Source organism: Mesocricetus auratus, unplaced genomic scaffold (assembly GCF_017639785.1).
Source record: "Mesocricetus auratus isolate SY011 unplaced genomic scaffold, BCM_Maur_2.0 Super-Scaffold_100048, whole genome shotgun sequence".
NCBI classification, from domain to species: Eukaryota; Metazoa; Chordata; class Mammalia; order Rodentia; family Cricetidae; genus Mesocricetus; species Mesocricetus auratus.
The window spans coordinates 6,855,715-6,869,005 of record NW_024429225.1 but is presented as its reverse complement, the minus strand read 5'-3'; the positions used below and the strand labels follow the sequence as shown (position 1 = coordinate 6,869,005).

Genomic DNA, 13,291 nt, shown 5'->3' with positions numbered 1-13,291 from the left:
CCTGCAACTTTCTAATTCTTTCTTCCTTCTCTTCAGGAGTTTTCCCTTTTGTTTAAAACCTTCTCTGCCTCTTTCAATAAATCAGGCAAGGTATACTCTTGCAGATTGTCTAGTCTCTGCAACTTATTGCGGATATCTGGTGCCGATTGCCATATGAAGGCCATCAGTGCATTGCCCCTTTGTGCATCACTTTCAGGGTCGAAGGGGGTGTACATATGGTAGGCCTCTTTTAGACGCCCCAGAAAGGCAGTGGGAGTCTCCTCCATTCCCTGACTAACCTGTCTTCCCTGAGCCAAATTGGTAGGTCGGCGTCCAGCGCCATGGAGGCCCACTATCAGTAACTGGCAGTAAAGACGTAGGTGTCCCCTGCCTTCAGCCATGTTGAAGTCCCATTCGGGGCGGGTTAAGGGAAAAGCGGTGTCGATTTCATTAGGGAGTTGAGTGGGTCGCCCATCATTGCCCGGGACGTTTTTCCTGGCTTCCAGGAACACCCTTTGTTTTTCTTCCAAAGTTAAGAGTGCCTGTAAGAGCTGATGACAATCGTCCCATGTGGGATGGTGGGTTATAAGGATTGATTCAATCAGGTTCGTGAGAACCACCTGATCCTTGGAAAAAGAGGGATTGTGAGATTTCCAATTATATAAGTTAGAGGTGGAAAAAGAACAATACTGGTATTGGTTCCCCGGGCCCCCCATTTGGCGCAAGGGGAAAGCTCTAGAGGTTCCTCCTGACTGGGTGGGTTTCCTTTTCCCTCTCAGCCTCCCGTCAACTAGAGAGTCTGATCCCTCCTCGGCCAGTGTGGGGTCTTTCTCCTTCCTCCCTCCCCCGAGCAGCTTGAGCAGGAAGTGGTGGAGCTGGCTGATACGGTGGTGGTTCCTCGGTGAGTAAGTCTATGAGAACCACATCATCTGGGGGTAGCACAGGTTTAGACTTAAGGGGTTTAGAGGGGGACTTCTCTACAACTGGATAAAGATGAGCAGGCTTATGATCTGGAGCCAGGACAGGGATCAAGGGTGAAGAAGAGGGGAGGGGAGGAGCCGACGGTTTCTCCGAGACCGCCTTTGGGGGAGGTCAGGGGGTCACAAACGGGGCTGCCCATGTCGGGGCTCTGTAGCCAAATTTTCCCAAGTAACAATGTATGCTATCTGGTCCAGGTGTCCTTGGGGTCCCTTGTCGAAGACCCAATCCTTAACCTGTAAGGTAATTTCTAGGTTAAAGGTCCCATCCCGTGGCCAGCCCACATCAAAGGTTGGCCACTCAGATGTGCAGTATATCTGCCATTTCTTCTTCTTGACATTCACTGACTGGTTAGAGGCACGGATATGCACTTAATTACAGTGACCTAAGGTAAGGCTCAGAGGGGTGGTTATGGTTTGTCCCATACTTGAATCAGAAAACTCAAAATACAAAGACAAGCAGACGAACAAGACAAATAACACAATTAAGCAATTCACGACCAGACAGGCTGCGCGCTTTCGGCAGAGAACCGAAAGTAAATACTCAGACGGGCCAACAGTAGTGGTCCCATTTTCCCTTTTCAGGGCAACGTATCCATTGGATACGTAATAAACTCCAAATAGTCGAGCTCCCCGTATCCCTGGCACGTCTGCCAGGGTGGCGGGGGAGAAGTATGGGCTCATCAACCCCTTCTCAAGCCGCCCAAATTACTAAATGAGTACGTAGCCAGCCTTTCGAACGCTGCACGAAGACTGATTATGGCAACATACAAAACAATGGACAAAGCGGACAGGGTGCTGGCCAGCTTACCTCCCGGTGGCACTGGCGGTCCTGGGGCAGAAATCTCGGTTGGACCTCCAAATGAAAGACCCTGGCACCAAAGTGCCGGGCACTGAACCGAACCCTCTGCCCAAGAACTGGAGCCAAACCACTGGATGCAAAAGCAAGAGGTGGTTTATTGAGTACACAGGCGCCTGCGGATGCTACTGCAACACAGGCGCAGAGCATACCGGGCTTGCAGGGAGCACAGTACTTATAGAGTCTTAATGGTTACATAAGTATCAGCAAAGCAACAGGCATTTCATTGGCTACTTAAGAACGGGCTAAGGTCATCTTGGGGGCAGGGGTAGTTGCCAAGGACTAGGTTCCTGGTATTACCACAAGATGTAAATATGGCACGCTTATCCGGGTCCCATGACTGCTCTGGTGACCGCAGACATCCTGTTTGAGGCGCCAGCTGGGCGAGGCAACTGGTCTGGGTTTTTCCATTAGGCAACGGCTTGGCCCTGTTTTTCTTTTCCTAGGGGGGCCCGGGTTGGGGTCTTTCAATATGAGAAAAGACTTTCTGTAAAGGTCCTCAACTCTTAAATGGTGCATCGTTATCCATGCCTCCCCTTGGTCTTCTGTTACGTGAGTTAGCCCATCTACTGCAGGCTCCACAGGTCTCAAACAGTAGCGCTTCTACTGATCTTTCAGGTCCTCTGTCTTCTGACGGCAGCCTTCACTGTGACCTTGGAAGTAGTAGGTCCCGGCCCCACAGCCACTGTTTTCATGTAGGAGCCACAGTGTCAGATGTACACATCTCCCTCTTCACCTTGGTCTCACCAGAAGGAGCAAGTGTAGTTGGCATGCTGACTGATTTCAATTTCTTCAGCATTTTCCAGGAGGAGGCACCACAGCAAGTCCCATATTCCCCAACAACCCCAACCTTCTTGGTGTGTTTAGCCATGTCACCAAAACCTAAGCCCAAGCCAGGAGCACTGTCTCTACGTATATGTCTCAATTTTATGATCAACAAAGACAGCCACTTTGGGTGTCTGTGGTTTAACATGCTTAGTATTTTTCAACTCTTCTAAGTAGTAATTAGTAAATAGCCCAGTCTTTCTCAATTAATCAGACAAGTTGCCCTTAAAACACTTGAGTTGCCACTGACAATAGTATTTACTGAATGCTTACTGCGGGGATGTGCAAATTTTATTATTCCCCAGCTTACAGGTCATCTTGTTTAATTAGAGATGTTCAAACACACCAAACACAAGTGTAGCTTGACTCCAGATAACCAGGCACTAGATACAATTGTCCTCACAGGCACAGAGGACTCCTGATCTGCAAGTAGCTCTAATATTTTACTAGGATACATTTTAAGCAGAGACTTGTGCTAGCTACATTGTGGTTTCTTCAGATGTTCCTGAATTTCGTGGTTAATTTTCCCAGGATCTTTTTTGGTGATGGTGGTGGTGGGCTGTAGATAAGAACAAAACACCCGGTATTCTAGTGAGAAATGCCTTAAAGTTTATCAGTGAATCGGGGAGATAGGTGATGTGTTTAAAACATTAGATCCCATCCACGAACAAGGTACAGGCATCTGCTGATATTTTCCTGTTCTGGCACTGCTGAGCGGCTGGGCCCTGCATGTCTCACCACACCCACCTTAGCATACCTTTCTTTTCAGGTTTCTAGATCCTTTCTTGTGGGTAAAACAGGCTCCTTGAGCCACATTCAATAACTGGTTACCCATATCAGAGCAGGGTACTACTTTTGCAAGCTATGATATGAGTGGATTTCTTTATTCCCTAAAAGTCTTCCACTTGATTCTACACAGTTTCCTGGCAACAGTTTTGTTCTATTTCCCCAATAACAACATCTCCTTTCTCTTTTGCATCAACTAGGACTCAGAAGGTTGAATGTGATGGTGGTACATGGGCCTTGTTTTTAACTCTCCTGAAAAAGCTTCTGATGTTTAAGCATGATTATTGCTTTTAGTTTGAGATTTGGGAACAAAAACAAACAAAAGACAAAACAAAGCCCAACAACTTCTAACAACAAGAAGCACACTTGAAGAAGTTTGTGTTCACACTGTGTGGGAGCACGGCCTCCTCTAAGAAGCCACATGCAGCTTGTTTGCCACGGGCAGCCTGCTCTTGCGATTGGACGCCTTCCCCAAGGGCATCCTCTTAACCCGCAGAGCATAAACTGCCCCGGACCTGAAATAAAGTGGCTGTTTGCTACAGAGACTCTAGTCCACCTCAAATGTTTATTTACTCTTTTCTCACATTACATCTTGACCACAGTTTCCCTTCTCCCCAGATCTACTTCTGTTTCCCTTCAGAAAAGAGGCCTCCTAGGGCTATCAACCAAACATGGTATAACAGTTACAATAAGACTAGGCACATACCCTCATATCAAGACTGGACAAGGCAACCCAGCAGAGGATAAAGGGTCCCCAGAGCAGGCAAAAGTCAGAGACAGCCCCTGCTCCTACACAACCATAACATACATGCAGAGGGTCTAGGTCTGACCCACACAGGCACCTGACTGCCGCTTTAGTCTTGGTGTGCCCATGAGCCCTGGTTAGTTGATTCCGTGGGTGTGTTCTTGTGGTGCCCTTGATGCCTCTGGTTACTACAACCCTCCCTCCCCTTACTCTGCAGGATACCCGAGTCCCACCTAATGTCTGGCTGTAGTTCACCTTATTTATGGGGCTCCCTCCTCCCAGATCCCACGGCCTCTAGAGCAGTGACAAGTGGCTCCAAGGATAGGCACCTGAAGCCACTACAAGAAGATTATAAAATTGGGTGTTGGTGGCGCACGCCTTTAATCCCAGCACTCAGGAAGCAGAGGCAGGTGGATCTCTGTGAGTTCGAGGCCAGCCTGGTTTACCAAGGGAGTTCCAGGACAGGCTCCAAAACAATACAGAGAATCCCGGTCTTGGAAAAAAAAAAAAAAAAAAAAGACTATAGAGTGGGGATGCTCACACAAGGAGGTAAGAAAAACAGGACAGAAGACACCAGGAAAGGCTTTGCCTAATGTCGAGCTTGTGCATCATTTTTAAGAAAGGAAGAGCACAAGTACTGAAATCATAAGCATTAGATTGCTTGCAAGTGTCCCTGATTTCCACAAGGAACTTTAAGTGAAGGAGTCTAAGACAGAGTCCAAAGGAATACTGAATACGGCATATAAACAAGGAAAGAGAGCTCTGTTCAATTTTCGGTTATCTGGGCAATAATTCAGACTGTTATCAAAATGCTTAAGGAAGATGAGGAGAATATTAATCATTTCCTTGAGTGAATATAAACTGGATGATGAAGCTTTAAATTGGTAAAAGGGGTAAAAAGCAGATTCTCCCCACAGGCAAAATGGAAAGCGCTAGTGATGACTCCCTCAGCTCCCTCACGAAACCTCCTTTAGACACACTGCCTCCACCCTGAACATGCTCTGAAGCCTGGGTGAGGAAACTGACAATGTGATCTTACATTGCCTGCATTTCCTGACAAGGACTTAGGAGAGCCTATGAAAATACTGTTAACAATCTAGGCAAGCTGGGGCACAGCAGGGAAGCCGAATTCATCTATTAATGCCTCCCCAGGCCCCAATGGGGATACCTGGCATTTCCAATGCGATTCCAAAAATCAAAAATGTTTATGTTTTCCATTTTGGCATGGGTGTCAGGTCTCCTAGAACTGGAATTACAGACGGCTGTGAGCTGCTATGTGGGTGCTGGGAATTGAATCCAGGACCTCTGGAAGAACAGTCAATGTCCCTTAACCACCGAACCATCTCTCTAGCCCCCAAATCAAAATGTTTATATGCACTTTCAATCTATTTAAAACTCCAGAAGGAGAGATGGCATTGGACAAAAGATGTACAGCTATTTGAATCCAGACTAAAAGAAGCATTGTGTTTAGTATGGAACCTTCACTGTCTTTAGACCTATTTTCCCCACTAAACTGTTTTCTATGGGTATTACAGCACACGAGGATAAACCTTTGGAATAGATTCATTTACACCACAAGGGCCATAAAATACTAGTCACTTACCTTACTCTTCTTATTCAATTAGTAAACCAGAGGAGGATCCAATGTCAACAATTAAATGGATTTGATCCTTGCTGTATAACATTATATATTACCCTTAACTAACAATCAGTTTAAAGAGTGTTACAAAACTCTATGAATATTCAAATTTCATTTTCAGATTACTATGAAAGGATATGAAATCATTAAATCTAGCTGGTAAGCTATGGGATTTTCTCATATGGACTGAATCTATGATTAAAAAGATTGCCCAACCTTCTCCCATTCCACAGGCAGATACTTATTTTATTGATGGCCCAACAGGTGGAAATGGCTATCTTGATTCATTTATTATGGTTAATTCATAAGTCCTTAAATACTGTTTCTGATTCTGCTTATGTTGCAGGGTTATTCTCATCAATAGAAACTGATTTAGCTTTGTCTTCACATTTCTATGCTTCCATTGCTATAGGTTACAATCTGCACATTCCTCATTACTCATACTCATGCACACTAACCTCACTGCAGAAGGAAATAGCAAGCTGGTACAATAACCTGCCTTATTTACTCATCCACCCGTCATTCCATGTGCATCCACTCCTCCGGCCCTGGGCCATCAATTCAATGGCAGTGGAGGTCGAGGAGACAGTGAAAGTCACCAGAAAGAGCAAACCCCCAGGTAAAGGACAAAAGGACCATGTCAAAAGTCAAGTCTGTCCACTGGGACCAAGGGAGAAATTACTTCACTTAATGACTCTGTGTTTACAAATGGACCTTGAGACTATAATAGACTCATTCACTCATTTGAGGAAGAGAATGCATTTAACTTTTCCTTGGGATTTAGATCGCTTCTTATTTGCATAGGACATTTAACTTTGTTTTCTATTAAAAGACAAATATGGGCTTATATTCTACAAGATACCAGAATCTAGCTGGGTGTTGGTGGCATATGCCTTTAATCCCAGCACTCGGGAGGCAGAGGCAGACGGATCTTGAGTTCGAGGCCAGCCTGGTCTACAGAGAGAGTTCCAGGACAGCCTCCAAAACAATACAGAGAAACCCTGTGAAATCTTTTTTTAAAGATTTTATTTATTATTAATTATATGGTATTCTGTCTACAAGCCAGAAGAGGGTACCGCATCTTGTTACAGGTGGTTGTAAACCACCATGTGGTTGCTGGGAATTGAACTCAGGACCTCCGGAAGAACAGCCAGTGCTCTTAACCTCTTAGCCATCTCTCCAGCCGACCCTGTGAAATCTTAAGTCTCTAGATTTTCCTTATCAATATGATGTAACAAACAGTACTGGACAGTTTGGATTTCTGTTCGTGGAGGAAGAGTATTAAACACAAGGCTTTCAGAATTAGGTCAATATGTTTGCTTATAGGATACTCATGCATCAAATGACTATTAGATTTATCTATGTCTCAAAACAAAAACCCCCCAGATATCAAAAGGGGAAAGATGTCAGAACACAGTGCCAAGAATGGAGTCACATATGATTTTTGAACACTTGTAAGACAGATCCAAGAAACCAAGAGTCTTGTGACCTCAGTTTCTCCAAAAACACAGAATTGTTCTTGGAATGTGCTTTTGTGCCCCTCCCAGATGTATAGGAGTGAGTTTACTTCAGATTATTCATTACAATTGGCTATTTTTGTTTATGCACCTATATGAAAAAATATATTTCTTCCGCATGCCCTTATGACTATAAACTTTACTCATGTGGTCCCTTTTAAGTCTCCAGAGTATAAATTGTCCGATGCTCTGAATAAAGTGGGCTATTGCATGAGAGTTTAGTCCACCTCACTTACTGGCTCCATTCTCCCAGGTCCCACAACTCTAGAGAGGTAGAGTTGTAGAGATATAGGCTGTCAGTGATTAGGCTTGAGTTTTGTTGCAGAAGGCCACAAAAACCACATAAGACACCCAACTGTACTAATGAAGATGAAGTAGTTGTAAATTTGAGAACATTAAAAAAAAGAAGGAAAAGTAAGTTTAGGTTGGAACAGTGTTGGCTCATGCCTTTAATTCCGGCACTAGGAGGTAAAGGCAGGCAGATCTCTGAGTTTGAGGCTAGGAGTTCCAGGCTACACAGAAAAACCCTGTCTCAGGGGGTAAAAGAAATCAAACCAAATAAGTAAGTAAATAAATAAAAACAAAAGAAAAAACTAAGTTTAGAACCAGGAGTATTTTTAATGTTGGGTGAGATGGGGGCACACCTATAATCTTCTGGAGGCACTGAGGCAGGAAGGCTGGGAACTTGGGGTTAGCCTGTGCCACATATACATGTTAGGCTCAAAAAAAAGAGAGAGAGACTTTTTTCCTTTTTGTTAGTCCATTACTGTTTAAACCATCACACCTCATCCAAGAACAAGGCATAGGCAGACAGTGATATTCACTTTCCTTTCTTCTCCACTTTCCTCCCCTTTTAGACAGGGCCTCATTGTTCCCAGGCTGAAAATGCTTATTTCCTTAGGAGTAAACCCAAAAACTGTACAGTGTGAATGTCTTTTGGCAGTCACTAAAGAGAAAATCACAACACGTCAGTAATTCCTATGGTCTTTCAGACAATCATTCTCATCCAAAGTTTAGGAAAGCTAAAACCCCCTGAGTTATTAGTGACAGCTAGCAAGCAATACTTCAGAAGGCCATCACACTGTGACAGAACACCAAATAGTACAAGATCTACACTTAAACACGCACACCAACACTTTTTGTCAAAAGCAAGTTTCTTAACATCTGTAAAAGCTGCGACTCCTGGATACTCCATCGACCAAGAATCTAAACACAAACACACACACTTCTCATGCATATATATATATTCAGAGAAACCAAGGGGAAAAAACAGGGCTTTTGTGATTTTAGTGATCATATCGCATGAAGATTCTGAATTAGAATCTACGTCAGCTTTTAGTACTGGCTAATTTATCAGATTACATTCAGTTTTACAATTGAGTATATAAAAAAGCATGGAATGTGCTCAACACTTTAAAATTCCTTGTAGTGTCTTATAAAAGTATGATTCAACAATTCAATCTTCCTTCCCGTTATTTTTAAATTAAAAAAAAATGAACATGGGTTTTTGTTCACTTCAATGCAGGTTCCCAAGGAGGCTAGAGGTGCGGGATTCCCTGGAGCTGCTGGGGCTACAGCAGCTGTGAGTTGCCTCAGGTGAATGCTGGGAACAGAACTTCGGTCCTCTCCAAAAACAGTGCCATTTCCCTCGCCTCTTCAGCCCAGCTTCCCTCTTGCACATATAAACACCCGGCACAAAGGTAACCGGGCCATCGCCTGCCTGGCCTCTGGTCAAATCCCGTTCACCGAGTCTCGTAAACCAGAGTCTCGGAGGCTCACATAAATCTGTAAACAAATCTCTTAAATCCACTGCCTGGCACGGGCCAAAAGCTGCACGAACCTTAGCTTTTACAACCGCCACAATCTGACCACAAACCTTTGTCTATTTTCAAACCAGAAAGCTTGGAAAGTGCAATCTCTGAAGTATGGCACAAAACTTACTCGGTGGCAAAAGCTGACCTGACAGTATCTATCCATTTCATTACAGAATGAATATTTACAACTGCTGCATTTTTTTCCTTCCCCTCAAGTTTTGAGGATTGACTTTAGGGCCTCCCAGCAGGCCAAGCCAGCGCTCAATTACTGAACGACAGGCCGAGCCTGCGCAAATGCTAATACTGGATGAACGGCCCCCGAGTCCTCTGAAACACGTCTTTATTAAAAAAAAAAAAAATCAGAGAACCGGAAGACAGCTGAATTCCTAAGCATACTGGCCTCAAGGCTCAACCTCAGTTAAGAGAGCGAAGATGGACATCGGGATTCCTTCTGTCATCCAAAAAAGAACACTCCAACTTCGGCGACTGCACTCAAGTCTCTGAAGCCAAGCCAGTTTTTGCAGAGCGGCTCCCACACATCCCGACTAAAGGAAACTCCTCTGCCCTACCCAAGGGGCACCACTAAACAAAGACTTTCCACGGCGACCCCGCTACGGAGGGTTTGGCTCGGAGACAGGCCTTTGCCACGCCGGGGGGCGCACACGTGCGCTCCTGTCGTGACGGGCTGGTAAGTAAGTCATCTACGGTGGGGTCCGGGGTGATTCGACACCAGGGCTGGCGAGAACGCGACTTTCGGTTTCCAAAGCAGAGAGGAAAGTGAGTGGCCCGAGCGCCGCATCCGCGCCTAAACCTCTCGAGAGAACGGAACGACCGGGGGGTCGCGAAGAGCGGGAACCTTGCCACACCGGGATCTCCAGGCGCTGCCGCGGAGGAGGAGGAGGAGGCGGCGGCGGCTGCGGGACTCCTCCGCGGCCGTTCGCCCTGGAAACCAGGGCCGGGGCCCCGGGCGTGGGGGAAGGGGCGCCGGGCCAGACGCCCTTTAGGGCCACGCGAACAAAGGGGAGCCGGGACCAGCCGGGGCGAACCAGCCCCCGGCGGCCGCTCGCTCCCGCCCTACGCCCCCCAAGCCTGCTCCCCCCGGGGAGGGAGGTGTCGGCCGCCCGGGCCCCCGAGGATCGCGGTCGAAGCTTCGCTCAGAGCCGCCAGGCCCCCGGGGACCCCGCGTCGTCCCCCCCGCAAGCCCCATCCCCCGCGGGCGCCGAAGCGGACTCACCCGGCAGGATCCGAGCCCTAGGCGCGGCACGGCGGCGGCGATGAAGGAGGAGAGACGAGCGACGGAGGACCGACCGGGGGGCCGGGGGCCTGGCGGACCAAGGCGGCGGCGACACGGCTCCTCCTGGCACCGGAAAGGGAAGTGCGGGGGCCCGACCTGGCCCCCCGCTATTTCCGCCCGCCCCGCCCAGCCACCCTGCGCCCCCAGCCGGCCGGCCGCGAGATTGCAGGCAGGGCCGTGTGGCTCCCCGAGGTTGGGCTGGTTCCCCGCCCCCCCTGGGTAAAACGCGGGAAAGCTTCACCTCTTCCTGAGTTAAAAAGACCCGCACGAAAACCTCCCCGGTAATGCTCAAGGCTAGCCCGTGGCTAGAAGCAGATTTTGGACTCCTTACGTCCAGAGTTCTTTGCAGTCAGGCTCCAAGCTGGCTGTCATGATGGTCCAGCCAAAATTGAGGGTAAAAAGATGAAGGAAGGCGAAGACTTTGCAAGGTGTTGTGAATAGAAACTTGAGAGCAATCTGTGTTTGCAGTGAGTGGGTGGCTACTTGGAAAGATTGGAATGTTGTCGGTGCAGGGGCTAATTACCTTATCTTGGGCTAGCTGTAGCTCTCTAGAACAGAGGCGATCCTTGCTGTAATAGTTAAGAAAGGCAATCTTGTCCCTTTGGAGGCAAGGGGCACCACAAAGACACACCATGCAACAGAGCTCATGTAGGAGGTTTATTAGGGGGAGTTGCAGAAGGAAAGAGAGAGGGGTGAGAAGAGCGTGCCTTTTATAAGCGGATATAACGCATGCACGTGCAAAGGGAGAACACTCGCTCTCATTAGTTGCTGTAGCAGTTACAGTGTCGCGTCTTGGCCGCTGCAGATGACTGTCCTGTTAGGTCCCTGAGAGCAAGCCAGTGTAAATGTCTGAATGCTAACATTCTCCTATTTTGTTTACTATAAGAAATAGGAAGGGGTGGCTGGTGAGGCGGGAATGGGGACATCGTGTTCTCTAGACTGTTTCCTGCTCTCTGGGATGTTGGCCAAGTCCTGGGATAGCTGGCTGTTTCACCGGTGTCCAGGCTCTGCGGGAGCGTCCTGTGCTAGGAAAGGGCAGGTCTATTTGAAGCAGTCTGAGGCTGAACCACTTAGGGGTAGCCACTGTGAAGCTGTCTGGGATGCAGATTCTGAGAGGACCTCTGGACCTGGTAGGATGCTGGCAGAGCAGAAGATGAAGTTAAAAAGTTTAGGGGAGGGCTGGAGAGATGGCTCAGAGGTTAGAAGCACTGACTGCCCTTCCAGGGGTCCTGAGTTCAATACCCAGCAACCACATGGTGGCTCACAGCCATCTGTAATGAGATCTGGTGTCCTCTTCTGGTGTTCAGACATAATGGAAGCAAGATGTTGTGTTCACAATAAATATTTTTTAAAAAAGTTTAGGGGAAATTTTTTTCCTTAGGTCCTGGTAACTGAGGGAGGGAAATCCTAAGGTCAGGGAAAGATGAGGGAGATCCCATCCTCATGAACAGGCAGAAGGTGGGGAAACTTAGGCTGTTGATTGACAGTACTTATCAGGAGGGCATATGACCTGTTCGAGGTGGATCCAAGTTGACTCCCTGGAGCACACAGAATTTTTTTGAGTTTTCAAAAATAGATAGGTTTTAAACACATTGTCATTCCCACTGTTTATGAAGACACCTTTGAGTCACAGGGGAGCCAAAAAGGATTCTTGTTGAAAGCTGTAGGGCACAGGAGCCCGTCATAGATGGTGTTGAGGGGAAGTCACGAGGACAAGTCCTGAGTTGCTTACAAAAAGAGATGATTGGTTGCCTGAATCAAATCAGATGAGGTCACTGCATGAACTAGGTAAAGCATAGGGTTGTCTGCGGGATTCTGGGAGGCTCCAAAGCTGATGAAACTGACGGGTGAGCAGTGCACTTACCTTTCCTCAGACCCAGCTCAACCTTCCGTGGTTGGGCTAAGACTGAGTCTCAGCCGAGTCAAGCGGTCTCTCAGGGTGGACGACTCTGTTTTCAGTTAGACGGGAGAAGAAGGACCGGAGAGGTCTGCTGAAGATGAGGCGGAGGAGGAATGGGCTGAACCATCCGCCCCAGATAACTCCCCACCCCCGCCTTACACTCTCAGGAGCAAGGAGGGGCGGGAGGATGCATCTAGGGCCCCTACGCTACCCAGTAAACTTGGCCCCTGGGCCAGGCAGGCCTGTAGACTGGTACGCTTGGGAGGCCAAGGATCTTAAAGAGCTCCGCGAGGCTGTGGCAGAAGATGGCCCTAATTCCCTTTGGGAACAGACCCTGTTGCAGGACATCAGCTGTCATCTGTGCGCACCTAAGGACCCAGCTCAGCCTTCCGATGTTGGGCTAAGACCCCACAGAAGCATTAACACTCTTTCCCATATGGAATCAATGTAATAGTTACAGCACCATGTATTAATAGTCCCTGAGAGCAGGCCAGTGTGAATCCCTAAATATTAACACTTGCCTGCCTCTGTCGAAACTTAACATCTCGTTGCAATAGAATGAACTGACTTAACATGCAACTAGCTTCTACCAACCAAAAGCTAAGAATGCCATCAGATAGCATCTTTGATCTATAGGAAAGCTTCCTCTGTCTTAATGTACCTGTCTTTCTGATGTACCCACCAGTCTTTTAAATTTGCCTTCGTCTATGATTTTCCCTGTTCTGTAAAACTATAAAAGCTTCATGATACCGATTCCATGTTAGAACATGGAATTTGAGGTAACCTAAATTTGTATTTTGGTACCATCATCATTTAAAAAAAATGGCTCTAGAATGAGTTATCTCTTATTCCTTTTAAGTTTTAAATAGAGAATAGTAGTTCCTAATCTGTGAGTTGCGACCCCTTTGGGGTTGAATGACCCTTTCACGGGGTTGACTATTAGATATTTACAATTT

General features: G+C 47.1%; 1 protein-coding gene across 3 annotated transcripts in view; it reads right to left on the bottom strand.

The window, feature by feature from the left end:
* Mapk1ip1l (mitogen-activated protein kinase 1 interacting protein 1 like) overlaps positions 1–10,506 on the bottom strand; it is a 29,755-nt gene extending 19,249 nt beyond the window's left edge. For 2 of the 3 annotated variants that reach the window (XM_021222840.2, XM_013125052.3), the window contains exon 1: positions 10,376–10,506. The gene's annotated coding sequence lies outside the window, so the exon portion shown is untranslated. The remainder of the gene's footprint in view (positions 1–10,375) is intronic. The other variant, XM_021222841.2, reaches the window with a different exon arrangement.
* Positions 10,507–13,291: the final 2,785 nt, after the last annotated feature.